Here is a 16,445-nt window from a genome sequence, read left to right as displayed (position 1 = left end):
AATGAACAGAGCTTTGAAATGCAAGTCTGCAGTGTTAGAGGTAGAAGGGGAGGTGTTTGCTCAGGTCTTGTGATGTCAGCAAACAAGTCTTGTCTATTGCTATAGTTTTAATTCAAAGAGCAAAAAAAGAATATTAACATTTATGATGATACTTGAGTGAAATAGTATTATTGTCTGTGTCTCTTTGAAGGTTGTGGTAATCTGTATCTGAACTGTTTGATGGATGTACTAATTGCCAGGATGTTTGGAAGAAGAGTTAAGCCTATTGTTTTCTCAGGCTGAAAGGCTGCTGGAAATGTTTAAGAACCTGGGACACGATCCTTCTTCATCTCAGATCTGCTTTGGGTTTCAAGAGGGGGAAACCTTAAGCCACAAGGAGTGAGATCCCCAGTCATTGACTGGAGCCACCCTGAATATGGACATTGGATTATAACCTATGGACTATTTCTAAAAGGACTTTTGGCAACTACAAGCTCATCTCTACTTTGTATCTGAACCTCAAAAATTGAATTCAAGTCTATATGTCTATTAATCTTTTAACCAACACTCACTCTCTCTCTTTTCTTTTCTAATAAATTTTAGCTTAGTTAATAAGAATTGGCTATAGCATGTCTTTTAGGTAAAATCTAAGTTATAATTGAACCTGGTTATGTGGCTGATCCTTTGGGATCGGAAGAATCTTTTCTTTTATATGATGAAGTAAGATTTTCAGGAATCATCATCATATCTAACAGGTGTGTCTGGACGGAGGCCTGAGGCTGGGTACTTTAAGGGAACTGCGTGGTTTAAACTTCTAAGTAACCAGTGAGGTACTACAGAAGCTGTTTTGTGCTGGCTTGGTAAATCTAAGTATTGAAATAACCAGCAGCGTTTGGGATTTGTCTGCCCTGTTTTGTTTGCAATTCACTCTGATTGAGTGAGCTGAGCTGGCTCCCACGGGCAGCACCGTCACACCTACAGCCAGGCTGCAGAGGTCCGGGGGATCTTAGGGGCCTTGGGGTGCACAGATACCTATGTCCAGGCCATAGCGGTCCCTGGGGGGCTTAGAGAGTTTGGGGGGGACACAGATACCAATCTCCATGCTCTAGGGTCCCATGGTGGCTTAGAGGGTTCGTGGGGGGCACATATTCCTACATCCAGGCTGTAGGGTTACCAGGGGGGCTTAGGGGGTTAGTGGGGGGCAAAGATACCTACGTCCAGGCTGGAGGCATCCTGGGAGTCTTAGGGGATTTGTGGGGGCCAAAGACACCTATGATGTCCAGGCTGTAGGGGTACCAGTGGGTTTTAGGGGTTTGAGTGGGCACAGATACGTATGTCCAGGCTGTATCATTCCCAGGGGGGGTTAGAGGTTTCGTGAGGGGCACAGATATCTACGTCCAGATTGTACATGTCCCGGGAGGGGGGGGTTAGGGGGGTTGTGGGAGTGCAAATACCTATGTCCAGGCTGTAGGGGTTCCTGGGGGCTTAGAGGGTTTCTGAGAGGCACATATACCTACGTGCACACTGGAGTGTCGCAAGGGGCTTATGGAGTCTATATGGGGTACAGATACCAATGTTCTTGCTGTATAGGTCCCTCGGGGGCTTAGGGGGTTTGTGGGGGGCACAGATACCTAAGTTCAGGCTGGAGGGATCTCGGAGGGGCTTAGGGTCTGTCACGGAGTGTGGGGGAGTCCGGTCCTGCACCCCTCCTCCTGGGACTCACAGTGACTCTCAGCCAGCCAGTAAAACAGAAGGTTTATTGGACAACAGGAGCGAAGGATACAGCAGAGCTTGGAGGCACAAGCAGGACCCCACAATCAAGTCCTTCTAGGGGTTCAGGAAACTTAGTTCCCAGTTTGGGAATCCCTGAATTCCAACCACCCAGACCAAAACCGAAACTGAACTAACCCAACTCCCTCCAGCTGGCCATTTGCTGTGTCCAGCTTCCCGGGCAAAGGTGCTGACCCTTCCCCCCGCCTAGCTCAGGTTACAGGCTGAGCACGTGTCCGGTCCTAAAGTCACCCCCTGCTCTCCCATCCCCCACACAGACAGTCCCTACTCCATCACAGTAATGCACAGAGCATTTCCTGCATGAAGCAACAGTGACACCATGTGGCCATGCAGGGAAATGCACAGAGTATTTCCTGGATGGAGCAACAGTGATTCCATGTGGCCACGCAGGGTAATGCACAGAGCATTTCTCTCATAGAGGAACAGTGACAACATGTGGCCATGCAGGGTAATGCACAGAGCATCACGCCTATGTAGAGGCTGTAGAGATCCCTGGGGGGCTTAGGGGTCGTGGGGGGCACAGATAGCTACGTCCAGGATGGAGACATTCTGGTGGGCATTAGGGGCTTCATGAGGGGCACAAATATCTACGTCAGGGCTGGAGAGGTCCCTGGATGGTTTAGGGGGTTGTGGTGAGCATAGATACATACATCCAGGCTGCAGGGGTACCAGAGGGACTTAGGGGGTATCACGTAGTGTGGTGGAATCTGGCCCTGCACCCCTCTTCCTGGGACACACAGTGACTCAGCCAGCCAGTAAAACAGAAGGTTTTTTTGGCCAACAGGAACGAAGGATACAGCAGGGCTTTTGGGCACAACCAGGACCCCTCAATCGAGTCCTTCTGGGGGTTCAGGAAGCTTAGTTCCCAGTTTGGGATTCCCTGAATTCCAACAACCCAGCTCCAAACCAAAACTGAACTAACTCCCTCCAGCCAGCCCCTTCCTTTATTCAGCTTCCTGGGCAAAGGTGCTGACCCCCTCCCAGCTGCCTAGCTTAAGTTACAGGCTTAGGTCCTGTCCCTCACCTAAAGTCACCCGCTGCTCTCCCATCCCCCACACAGACAGTCCCCACTCCATCACAGTAATGCCCAGAGCATTTCCCCCGTGGAGCAACAGTGACACCATGTGGCCACACAGGGTAATGCACAGAGCATTTCCTGCATGGAGCAACAGTGACACCATGTGGCCATGCAGGGAAATGCACAGAGCATTTCCTGGATGGAGCAACAGTGATTCCATGTGGCCACGCAGAGTAATGCACAGAGCATTTCTCTCATAGAGGAACAGTGACAACATGTGGCCATGCAGGGTAATGCACAGAGCATCACGCCTATGTAGAGGCTGTAGAGATCCCTGGGGGACTTAGGGGTCATGGGGGGCACAGATAGCTACGTCCAGGCTGGAGACATTCTTGTGGGCATTAGGGGCTTCATGAGGGGCACAAATATCTACGTCAGGGCTGGAGAGGTCCCTGGATGGCTTAGGGGGTTGTGGTGAGCATAGATACATACGTCCATGCTGTAGTGGTCCCTGGGGGTTTAAGGAGTTGGTAAGGGTCACAGAAACCTACGTATGGTCTGGAGGGGTCCCTGGGGGACTTAAGGGTTTGTGGTTGCGCAGATACCTACGTACCGGTTGGAGGGGGCCCTGGGGAGCTTAGGGGGTTTGTGTGGCGTACACATAGCTATAACCAGACTGGTGGGGGCCCTATGGGTCTTAGAAGGCTGGTGGGGGGCAGAGATACCTATGTAGGGACTGGAGAAGTCCTGGGGAGGGCTTTGGGGTTCCTGGAAGTCACAAATATCTACGTCCAGGCTGGAGGAGTTCTAGGGGTATTAGGGAGTTGTGCGGGGGCACAGATACCTATATCGAGGCTGTAGGGGTCCTGGGGATGCTTTGGGGAATTTTGGGGTACAGATACCTACTTCCATGCTGTAGGGGTCGCTGGGAGGATCAGTGGGTTCGTGAGGGTGCACAGATATCTACGTCCGGTCTATAGGGATCCTGCGGGGGGCTTAGGGGTTTGTAAGGGGCACAGATACATTCATCCAGGCAAGAGGGGTCCTAGGGACCTTAGGGGGTTCATGCTGGGCACAGATACCTGCGTCTACGCTGGAGGGGTTTTGGGGGTCTTAGGAGGGTTGTGTGGGCACAGATACCTATGTCGATGCTGGAGGGGTCCTGTCATGTCTTAGCGGATTCGTGGGGTCAGAGATACCTACATCTAGGCTGGAGGGGTTCCGGGGGGATTAGGTGTGTTTGAGGAGGGGAACAGATACCTACATCCTGATGGTAGGTGGCTCTGGGTAGCTTAGGCGGTTTTTGTCGGTCACAGATACAAACATCCATGCTGTAGGGGTCCCGAGGGACTTTGTGGGGCTCTAGGGGTCACAGATACCTACCTACAGTCTGGAAGGTTCCTGTGGGTAGTAAGGGGTGTGTGGGGCATACAGATGCCTACATCTGGGCTTGTGGGTTCCCTGGGGGGCTTAGAGGTTTGTGGAGAGCACAGATACCATTATCCAGGCTAGATGGGTTCTGGTGGGATTAGGGGGTTGTAGGGGGCACAGATACCTATGTAAGCAGAAGCAGGATGAACTCTACCCTCACATCTGGTGGTGAGTTATGGCAAGTGTGGAAAAGGATTTCAGGGTCTGATCATGTTTGCATAGACACACTCACCGTGCGTGACATGGCCACGGCAGCCTGGGATGGTTACTTTGGCAGCTATGGTATCCCCAGTTTATTTCTTGTTGGGGTGTGAGATGTGGAGTGTTGTCACCCTGATTGTGTGGATGAGGAACTGTGAAACAGCTTTGAGACAGGGATTCTCACCATCAGTTGAGTGGCACTCACTAGACAAGAGAGTGGGCTCCTTGGGTGAGCTAGAGTCAACTATTGCACTTTTTTTTTTTTAACAGTTGAATAGCAGTGTTGATTTTTTATTCTCTTAAAAGTTAAATTTCTAGGTTCTTGAGCTGAAATCACTGAAAAAATGGGTTAGCTTGTGGGGGGCTCTGAAACTGTATTGCGGAACACAGTAGTTGGTAGACAGGAGCAGTTTGTGGGAGTGTCCCACGGAGTGAGGTGAGTCTAGCAGTTTTGGGGGATAGCTGGAGGAGAACACAGGTCGGCTGGCAGAGCAGCTGGTGGACCGAGCTGAGCAGTTTGTGGGGAAGGCAAAAGCAGAATCCCATGGAGAGGCAGAGCAGTCAGCAGTGGATCACATAAGGTGCCCCTTTCTACTCAGGCTGGCAGGGGGAAAAATCCTGCAGATAGACTCTTGAACTCTGGGGTTGCGCAACTGTGGGTGATTTTGGGGTTGCTGGACTCTTGAAACGTTGGAGATATTGGACTTTGGAGCCTTGGGGTGATTTGGGGATTGCTGGACTCATGAGCCCAGGGAAAAGGACACGGCCTAGTTGAGGTGTTTTCCCAATTTAATGCTATGTTGTTTATCTCACGTTATTAAACATTTTCTGCTACACCCAGACTCTGTGCTTGCGAGAGGGGAAGTATCGCCTCTTTGAGGCACCTAGGAGTGCGTATGTAAAATTTTCCCATGTCACTGGGTGGGGGCTCGAGCTGGTTTGCATTACATTGTAGGCAAGGGACCCCTATGTATTGAACCCAGTCCTTGCTGCTATCAGTTCAGCCTGGCAGAAGGGTTCCACCTACGTCCAGGCTCAAGGGGTCCCTGGGGGGCTTAGGGAGTTCGTGGGGGGCACAGATATCTAGGTCCAGGCTGTAGGGGGTCGGGGGGGGCTCAGGAGTTTGGTGGGGGGCACAGATACCTACGTCCAGGCTGCAGGGGTCCCAGAGGGACTTAGGGGGTGTCACGTAGTGTGGTGGAATCTGGCCCTGCACCCCTCTTCCTGGGACACACAGTGACCCAGCCAGCCAGTAAAACAGAAGGTTTTTTTGGCCAACAGTAACGAAGGATACAGCAGGGCTTTTGGGCACAACCAGGACCCCTCAATCAAGTCGTTCTGGGGGTTCAGGAAGCTTAGTTCCCAGTTTGGGATTCCCTGAATTCCAACAACCCAGCTCCAAACCAAAACTGAACTAACTCCCTCAAGCCAGTCCCTTCCTTTATTCAGCTTCCTGGGCAAAGGTGCTGATCCCCTCCCAGCTGCCTAGCTTAAGTTACAGGCTTAGGTCCTGTCCCTCACCTATAATCACCCGCTGCTCTCCCATCCCCCACACAGACAGTCCCCACTCCATCACAGTAATGCCCAGAGCATTTCACGCATGGAGCAACAGTAACTCTGTGTGGCCATACAGGGTAATGCACAGAGCATTTCCTGCATGGAGCAAGAGTGACATCGTGTGGCCAGGCAGGGTAATGCACAGAGCATTTCCTGCATGGAGCAACAGTGGCACCGTGTGGCCACAGAGGGTAATACACAGAGCATTTCCCCGCATGGAGCAACAGTGACACCATGTGGCCACGCAGGGTAATGCACAGAGCATTTCCACCCATGGAGCAAGAGTGACACCGCGTGGCCACAGAGGGTAATGCACAGAGCATTTCCTGCATGGAGCAACAGTGACACCATGTGGCCATACAGGGTAATGCACAGAGCATTTCCTGCATGGAGCAACAGTGACACCATGTGCCCACACAGGGTAATGCACATAGCATCGCACCTATGTGGAGGCTGTAGAGATCCCTCGAGGGCTTACGGGGGTTCGTAGGGTCATAGATATCTACATCCAGTATGGGCGGGACCCTGGGAGAGTTAGGGGGGTTGTGAGGGGCATAGGTACTTGCGTCCAGGCTGTAGAGGTCCTGGTGGGGATTAAAGGCTTCCTGGAGGACAGCAATATCTACGTCCAGGCTGAAGGGGTCCCTGGACGCTTAGGGGGTTGTGGTGAGCACAGTGATCCCTGGGGGTATAGGGACTTGGTGAGGGGCACAGATACCTATGTATGTCCTGGAGGGGTCCCTGGGGGGGGCTTAGTGATACTGTAGGAGACACAGATACTAAGTCCAGGCTGGAGGGGTCCCGGGGGGCTTAGGTGGTTTGTGGGGAGGGGCACAGATATGTACATCCAGGCTGGAGAGGTTCCGGAGAGGATTAGGGGTTTTTGCGGATGGCAGAGATACCTATCTCCATACTCTAGGGGTCCCGGGGGGCTTAGGGCTGGATGTGTCCCGAGGAGCTTAGGAGGTTTGTGGGGTTCACAGGTAGTTACGTCCAGGCTGAAGGGGTAATGGGAGTGCTTAAGGGATCGGGGCTGACACAGATACCTACGTCCAGGGTCTAGGGGAGACAGGAGAAGTGTCTCCTCCTTGTGTGTGATGACACAATTTAACACACTGTGACAAACAGGAGATGCTTTTGTTTTGCAACAAAATCTTTTTGCAAAGAACTTCCATCTCACTTGTTATGATTCTGAGAAACAAACTGGTTTAGTCTGAATGGGATATTTGGACAGAAACGGTTGGAATGAAATTTTCCCACCATCCCAGTTCCTGAGCTCTATCCCTGCCTCTGGGGGGATTTGTTGTCTGTTAGAACAGGAGTCTGACTGGCGGCTTCTCTTTCTGGCTCTGCCACCGCCTTGCTGTGTAGGCCCTTGTGTAGGTCACCTCCCTTCTCTGTACCTCAGGCTACTCCCATTTGTCCAATGGGAACAGGGACAGTTCTCGAATTCTGGGCAGTTGTGAGCCTGAGTGAGAAAAGGGGTGTTGAAGCCCTCTGTGAAGAAGAAAGGGGAGTTTCACGGTGTTTTTGCACCAAGGAATTCTAAACCAAAACTGAACTAACTCCCTCGAATCCTTCTGGGGGTTCAGGAAGCTTAGTTCCCAGTTTGGGATTCTCTGAATTCCAACTACCCAGCTCCAAACCAAAACTGAACTAACTCCTTCCAGCCGACCCCTTCCTGTGTCCAGCTTCCCGGGCAAAGGTGCTCACTCTCTCAGCCCTGCCTAGCTCGAGTTACAGGCTTAGGTCCTGTCCCTCACCTAAAGTCACCCCCTGCTCTCCCATCCCCCACACAGACAGTCCCCACTCCATCACAGTAATGCCCAGAGCATTTCCTGCATGGAGCAACAGTGACACTGTGTGGCCACTCAGGGTAATGCACAGAGCATCACACCTACGTAGAGGCTGTAGAGATCCCTGGGGGCTTAGGGGTCATGGGAGGTACAGATAGCTACGTCCAGGCTGGAGGCATTCTGGGGGGCTTAAGGGGGTTCGTAGGGTCACAGATACCTACGTCCAGGATGGTCGGGACTCTGGGGGAGTTAGGGGGGTTGTGGGGGGCATAGGTACTTGCGTCCAGGGTGTAGAGGTCCTGGTGGGGATTAAGGGCTTCCTGGAGGACAGCAATATCTACATCCGGGCTGGAGAGGTCCCTGGACGGCTTAGAGGTTGTGGTGAGCACAGTGATCCCTGGGGGTTTAGGAACTTGGTGAGGGGCACAGATACCTATGTTTATCCTGGAGGGGTCCCTGGGGGGGCTTAGTGGTATTGTAGGGGACACAGATACCTACGTCCAGGCTATAGGCATTCTGGGGGGGGCTTAGGGCTTTGGGGGGGCACAGATACCTACATCCAGGCTGGAGGGGTCCCGGGGGGCTTATGGGGGCTGTGGGGGGCACAGCTATGTACGTCCAGGCTGGAGAGGTTCCAGGGAGTATAAGGAATTTTTGTGAACAGCAGAGATACCTATCTCCAGGATCTAGGGGTCCCTGGGGGGGCTTAGGGTTTTTTTGGGAGGCACAGATAACTATGTCCAGGTTGGAGTGGTTCCTGGGGGGTTTATGGGGTTCCTTGGGGGCACAGATACCTAGGTCCATGCTGTAGGGGTCCCCGGGTGGATTAGGGGTTTTCTGAGGGGTACAGATACATACGTCTAGGCTGTAGGGGTCCCTGGGAGGCTTAGGGGGTTTGTGGGGGGCAGCGATACCTAAGTCCAGGCAATAGGGCTTCCAGGGGGAATTAGTGTGTTGGGGGGGCACAGATACCTAGATCCATGCTGGAGGGTTCCCGATGGGGGCGGTCTTAGGCAGTTTGTGTTCGGCAAAGATACCTACCTCCAGGCTGGAGGGGTGTCTCGGCACTTAGGGATTGTGGGGGGGCACAGATACCTCCGTCCAGGCTGGAGGGTCCCTGGGGAGCTTAGCGGGTTCGTAGGGGGCACAGATAACTAAATAGAGGCTGGAGGGATCCAGGGGGGGCTTATGGGGTTCAGGGGGCACAGATACTTATCTCTAGGCTGTAGTGGTCCCTGGTGGGCTTAGGACGTTTTGGGGGGCCCCAGATACCTAAGTCCATGTTGTAGGGGTCCCTACAGGTGCTTATGGGTTCATGGGGTGCACAGATACTTATGTCCAGGCTGGAGGGGGCAGGGGGGGTTGGGGTTTCATGGGGGGCACAGATACGAACCTCCAGGCTGTAGGAGTCCCAGGGGGGCTGTGGGGGTACAGATACCTACATCTAGGCTGGAGGGGTCCTGGGGGGTATAGAGGGTTTGTGGGGGGCACAGATACCTAGGTACAGGCTGTCGGTGTCCCGAGAAGATGAGGCGGTTCACTGGGGGCTCAGATACATCCAGGCTGGATGTGTCCCGAGGAGCTTAGGGGGTTCGTGCGGTGCTCAGACACCTGTGTCCAGGCTGTAGGGATCCCTGGGGGCTTAGGGGGTTCGTGGGGGTCACAGGTAGTTACGTCCAGGCTGAAGGGGTAATGGGAGTGCTTAAGGGATCGGGGCTGACACAGATACCTACGTCCAGGGTCTAGGGGTCCCGAGGGGATTGGGGGTTGAGGGGGGAACAGATACCTACGTCATAGCTGGAGGTGTCTTGGGTGGTTTAGGAGGTTCGTTGGAGTCACAGATACCTAAGTCCAGGCTATAGGGGTTCCTGGGGCATTCAGGGATTTCTGGGGGTCACAGATACCTACATGCAGACTGGAGGGGTCCTGGAGCGCTTAGGAGATTTATGGGGGGGCACAGATACCAACATACTGGCTGTAAAGGTCCCTGGGGGGCTTTGTGGGTTCGGGGGGTACAGATACCAATGTCCTGGCTGTAGATGTTCCTGGGGTACATAGAGGGGCTGTGGTCGCACATAACCCTACATCCAGGCTATCAGGGTCCCGGGGGCCCCTGGCCAAATTGGGTCCCCCTGGAAAAGTCTCCCTTACGGTGGCCCCAGGGCTGGAGGAGCTCCCACTCCCTGATATGGCGCAGAGGCTGCAGCAGGGGCACCGAGCTTCTCTGGTGTCAGGGCCACAGCGGGGCAGGGGTAAAGGAGTGAGACCAGAGAAGCTCTGTGCCCCTGCTGCAGCCCCCAGGTAATAGAAGGAAGTGGGAGCTCTTCCAGCCCTGAGGCCACCGTGGAGGAACATCTACAGCCAGGACATTGGTATCTGTCATACATTAGAAGCAAGAGGAAGACTAAGGACAGGGTAGGCCCACTGCTCAGTGAGGAGGGGGAAACAGTAACGGGAGACTTGGAAATGGCAGAGATGCTTAATGACTTCTTTGTTTCAGTCTTCACTGAGAAGTCTGAAGGAATGTCTAGTATAGTGAATGCTTACGGGAAGGGGGTAGGTTTAGAAGAGAAAATAAGGAAAGAGCAAGTAAATAATCACTTAGAAAAGTTAGATGCCTGCAAGTCACCAGGGCCTGATGAAATGCATCCTAGAATACTCAAGGAGTTAATAGAGGAGGTATCTGAGCCTCTAGCTATTATCTTTGGGAAATCATGGGAGACGGGGGAGATTCCAGAAGACTGGAAGGGGGCAAATATAGTGCCCATCTATAAAAAGGGAAATAAAAACAACCCAGGAAACTACAGACCAGTTAGTTTAACTTCTGTGCCAGGGAAGATAATGGAGCAGGTAATCAAAGAAATCATCTCCAAACACTTGGAAGGTGGTAAGGTGATAGGGAATAGCCAGCATGGATTTGTAAAGAACAAATCGTGTCAAACTAATCTGATAGCATTCTTTGATAGGATAACGAGCCTTGTGGATAAGGGAGAAGCGGTGGATGTGATATACCTAGACTTTAGTAAGGCATTTGATACGGTCTCGCATGATATTCTTATAGATAAAGTAGGAAAGTACAATTTAGATGGGGCTACTATAAGGTGGGTGCATAACTGGCTGGATAACCGTACTCAGAGAGTAGTTGTTAATGGCTCCCAATCCTGCTGGAAAGGTATAACAAGTGGGGTTCCGCAGGGGTCTGTTTTGGGACCGGTTCTGTTCAATATCTTCATCAACGATTTAGATGTTGGCATAGAAAGTACGCTTATTAAGTTTGCGGATGATACCAAACTGGGAGGGATTGCAACTGCTTTGGAGGACAGGGTCAAAATTCAAAATGATCTGGACAAATTGGAGAAATGGTCTGAGGTAAACAGGATGAAGTTCAATAAAGATAAATGCAAAGTGCTCCACTTAGGAAGGAACAATCAGTTTCACACATACAGAATGGGAAGAGACTGTCTAGGAAGGAGTATGGCAGAAAGAGATCTAGGGGTCGTAGTGGACCACAAGCTTAATATGAGTCAACAGTGTGATACTGTTGCAAAAAAAGCAAACGTGATTCTGGGATGCATTAACAGGTGTGTTGTAAACAAGACACGAGAAGTCATTCCTCCGCTTTACTCTGTGCTGGTTAGGCCTCAACTGGAGTATTGTGTCCAGTTCTGGGCACCACATTTCAAGAAAGATGTGGAGAAATTGGAGAGGGTCCAGAGAAGAGCAACAAGAATGATTAAAGGTCTTGAGAACATGACCTATGAAGGAAGGCTGAAGGAATTGGGTTTGTTTAGTTTGGAAAAGAGAAGACTGAGAGGGGACATGATAGCAGTTTTCAGGTATCTAAAAAGGTGTCATCAGGAGGAGGGAGAAAACTTGTTCACCTTAGCCTCCAATGATAGAACAAGAAGCAATGGGCTTAAACTGCAGCAAGGGAGATTTAGGTTGGACATTAGGAAAAATGTCCTAACTGTCAGGGTAGTTAAACACTGGAATAGATTGCCTAGGGAAGTTGTGGAATCTCCATCTCTGGAGATATTTAAGAGTAGGTTAGATAAATGTCTATTAGGGATGGTCTAGACAGTATTTGGTCCTGCCATGAGGGCAGGGGACTGGACTCGATGACCTCTCGAGGTCCCTTCCAGTCCTAGAGTCTATGAGTAATCTGTGCCCCCCATAAACCACCTAATCCCCATGGGAACCCCTACAGCCAGGATGTTGGTATCTGTCCCCCTATAAATCTCCTAAGCCCTCTGGAACCTTTCCAGTCTGAGCGTAGGTATCTGTGACCCCCAGAAATCCCCGAATACCCCAGGAACCCCTACAGCCTGGACTTAGGTATCTGTGCCCCCCACAAACCCCCTATGCCCCCGAGGGACCTATACAGCCAGAACATTGGTATCTGTACCCCATATAGACTCCATAAGCCCCTTGCGACACTCCAGTGTGCACGTAGGTATATGTGCCCCTCAGAAACCCTCTAAGCCCCCAGGAACCCCTACAGCCTGGACATAGGTATTTGCACTTCCACAACCCCCCTAACCCCCCCTCCCGGGACATCTACAATCTGGACGTAGATATCTGTGCCCCTCACGAAACCTCTAACCCCCCCTGGGAACGATACAGCCTGGACATACGTATCTGTGCCCACTCGAACCCCTAAAACCCACTGGTACCCCTACAGCCTGGACATCATAGGTGTCTTTGGCCCCCACAAATCCCCTAAGACTCCCAGAATGCCTCCAGCCTGGACGTAGGTATCTTTGCCCCCCACTAACCCCCTAAGTCCCCCTGGTAACCCTACAGCCTGGATGTAGGAATATGTGCCCCCCACGAACCCTCTAAGCCCCCATGGGACCCTAGAGCATGGAGATTGGTATCTGTGTCCCCCCCAAACTCTCTAAGCCCCCCAGGGACCGCTATGGCCTGGACATAGGTATCTGTGCACCCCAAGGCCCCTAAGATCCCCCGGACCTCTGCAGCCTGGCTGTAGGTGTGACGGTGCTGCCCGTGGGAGCCAGCTCAGCTCACTCAATCAGAGTGAATTGCAAACAAAACAGGGCAGACAAATCCCAAACGCTGCTGGTTATTTCAATACTTAGATTTACCAAGCCAGCACAAAACAGCTTCTGTAGTACCTCACTGGTTACTTAGAAGTTTAAACCACGCAGTTCCCTTAAAGTACCCAGCCTCAGGCCTCCGTCCAGACACACCTGTTAGATATGATGATGATTCCTGAAAATCTTACTTCATCATATAAAAGAAAAGATTCTTCCGATCCCAAAGGATCAGCCACATAACCAGGTTCAATTATAACTTAGATTTTACCTAAAATACATGCTATAGCCAATTCTTATTAACTAAGCTAAAATTTATTAGAAAAGAAAAGAGAGAGAGTGAGTGTTGGTTAAAAGATTAATAGACATATAGACTTGAATTCAATTTTTGAGGTTCAGATACAAAGTAGAGATGAGCTTGTAGTTGCCAAAAGCCTTTTAGAAATAGTCCATAGGTTATAATCCAATGTCCATATTCAGGGTGGCTCCAGTCAATGACTGGGGATCTCAATCCTTGTGGCTTAAGGTTTCCCCCTCTTGAAACCCAAAGCAGATCTGAGATGAAGAAGGATCGTGTCCCAGGTTCTTAAACATTTCCAGCAGCCTTTCAGCCTGAGAAAACAATAGGCTTAACTCTTCTTCCAAACATCCTGGCAATTAGTACATCCATCAAACAGTTCAGATACAGATTACCACAACCTTCAAAGAGACACAGACAATAATACTATTTCACTCAAGTATCATCATAAATGTTAATATTCTTTTTTTGCTCTTTGAATTAAAACTATAGCAATAGACAAGACTTGTTTGCTGACATCACAAGACCTGAGCAAACACTTCCCCTTCTACCTCTAACACTGCAGACTTGCATTTCAAAGCTCTGTTCATTTACATATCTTGTTAACCATTTTTTTAAGGTTCACCCACGGGTCAGGTCAGTCGGTGAGGTGAGTTAATTAACTCTTTCTGGCCCTGTCACCTTTCAATGAGATATTAGATTATACTTATGTCAGGGACTCTAACCCAGACGGCAAAGTTCGTTGTCTGACCGCGAGAGAGACAGGCAACACCAGCAAGGTTCTACCAAAAGCTCTTTATTGACAAGTGCACGCATCAATAGAGAGCAGCTCGTCTCCAGAGAGAACCAGCCTGCTCTTTACATCTTAGTATAAGCCTATGTAGACAGTTCCGTCACGTCATAAATTATTCACTGGAGCAACCCACCCCCTTCTTCTAACAACTAGAAACTAGACACCTTTAGTATACATGCATGCCTAAAGTTAGAAATGTAGGGGAGTTAAAAACAAACAAAGAACAAAACCAGGGAGCGAAAACAAGGAGGCTGGGAAACTAGGACTCTTATCAGTTCTTCGAAGGAGCTGCCCGAACACAGCACATGTGGTACTATGCCAGGAATGCAGCTTCTCTCTTATCTCACTTTTTCCCAGCGCTTGTGAGACATGCTGCTGCTTCTCAGTGTTTTCCACTCAGGGATTACCCACAAACCTCTGTTAGCCTGACTTTGGTCAGGTTGGCATACCTGGTTTTGTCTGCTATATCTTTATTCAGGCCTAACAATCCCCCCTTTGTCCCTAGAGGACCATAATGGGACTCTTGGGACACATATCCATTTAACAATTGTACGGGGGAGGCTAGTAAACCATGACCCAAGGTCTGAGTGGAGGTCCTTAAAACTAAAAGTGTGATCAAGAGATATAGCATGGAAAACAACAGCAACATTCTTAATAGCTTGTAAATCTTTGTCAATTAAGCCAGAGTGATTAACAGCAAAGCAACATTTTTCCCCAATGCGAGCACAAGCCCCTCTCTAATTCAGCATTCATGGCATTTAGCACACGTCTATTTTGCAAAGTTACTTCTGCTACTTCATCAGTCTTTCGTTGCAACTTTTGGAAAGCGTCTATTAATGCATTAGCGGTTTTTTTTCAAGCTCTGCAGAAATATTTACAACTGCTCTCTTGAGCTTAGCCACCCACAATCCAGGAATGAGTGCACGGACAAAAGAGTGGAATCCTGTTTGTCTGACAACTAAGGGATTGGGGCACTGACTATAAATCAGTTAGGTATACCAAGTGGTCTAATTTCCCAGATGTTTCGGTGAATAATCCAGTCCCATGTGCATCCTCCCCATGGACCCGTCAGGATTCGGTATGTGGAAGCCCACACCCCCCAGTCCAAATGCTTGGAAGGAGCACTGTAAATGTTTACACTTCCACCCAGAAAGTCTTTAGTATATCTCCATGACCACAGATCAGATGGTACTCCTGATGTGTCTGTAAGGGCAGTGGGCCAAGTCTGGTACTCAAGATCACTCCAAATGGCCATCAGCTGGTCATTCAGGAAATTCTGAATCTCCAAACATACTAGATCCCACTGCAATGCCTTCCCAGCCTCAGTGATATTTAATACCATCTTTCCTTGGTGTAGTACTATATTACATTTGTCATTTAACTATTTTCAGGTACTTTTAAAAGGCATTGACATTAATAGCATAGGAGGGGGTTACATTATTAGTCACTGGAATGGTTTCAATACAGGTAAAATTTCCAGTGGCAGAACAAACTCTTCGGGTACTTGTTATTTAAAATCCAATTAGAGAGAGCAATACATGCTGAAGAATTTATCCACAACACAGGGCACAGCCTGTAGAATAAACCCCAAAATCCAATCAATACCACATTCCCAAGCATGGGTCCCACAAATTTTTTCTGCCAGTGTACAATTCTTTGTTTCTTCACCGGGGTCAGTTCTTAATGTCCTTTCCAGTCAGGAATTCCTGGACTTTAGCAATTTCAGTGGAGTGACTGTTCCTTCTTCTTTCCCAAAACAGTCTTGGTGCAGCATCATATAGGGGAGAGGTTACTAGCACATCACCCTGTAATGGTTTTGCTTTTTCTAGAAAAATTCAAAGGCACAGTAGATCTGTCAGTGGATAAGGGAGAGGCTACTAGCACTTCACCTTGTACTTTTTCCCTACTGTCCAGAAGGCACAGTGGAGCTAGAAGGTGAAATAGGCTAATCATCAGTAGGAGAATTCTCCCAATGTGGAGGGGTCTTTTTGCAGTGAGAATCTTGGGTCCAAGCAGTCAGTCTTTGGTACTTCACAGCGGTGTTGGTAGTCATCAGGACTTAAGGGCCTTTCCAGCATGGAGCCAAGGCAGTCTTTCGTTGGTGGACCTTTACATCAATCCCGTCTCCTGGTTCCAAGGAGTGGCAGGGCTGCTAGGGTTTTTGGGTAGCGCTTCCTTACCTGTGAGAAAAAAAACTTAACACATTTCATTAGTGCCTGGCAGTGTTTTTCAGATCTCATAGCTGCATGGGCAAATTCAAGCCCTCCTTTTCCTGGTTGTTAACCAAGTCTTAACTGTGAGCAGTGTCCTTGAATGGAGTCAGTGTCTTATCTATAGCCTGAGCTTGCTATTTTATTTTATTTTATTTTTTCAGTTAATTCATTCTGTTCTTTGTGCTTCTTCCCTTCTTGGCTTCTTTTAACCTGCAAAGGAAACTTTCACTTTTTACTTATACACCTTTTTCCCAACAATGAACACCTACACATTGTCATTATACAGTACATTAGTCTTATTATTTAATATATGC

General features: G+C 49.8%; 1 long non-coding RNA gene across 1 annotated transcript in view; it reads right to left on the bottom strand.

Annotated features, from left to right (window-relative positions):
* Positions 1–16,445, bottom strand: part of LOC127036617 (uncharacterized) — a 220,049-nt gene that overhangs the window by 199,034 nt on the left and 4,570 nt on the right. Inside the window, exon 2 of the long non-coding RNA XR_007770195.1 lies at positions 15,677–16,098. This is a non-coding gene — a long non-coding RNA (uncharacterized LOC127036617). The remainder of the gene's footprint in view (positions 1–15,676; positions 16,099–16,445) is intronic.

This window comes from Gopherus flavomarginatus, chromosome 18, assembly GCF_025201925.1.
Source record: "Gopherus flavomarginatus isolate rGopFla2 chromosome 18, rGopFla2.mat.asm, whole genome shotgun sequence".
Lineage (NCBI taxonomy): Eukaryota > Metazoa > Chordata > Testudines > Testudinidae > Gopherus > Gopherus flavomarginatus.
This window is presented reverse-complemented; position numbering and strand designations above follow the sequence as displayed.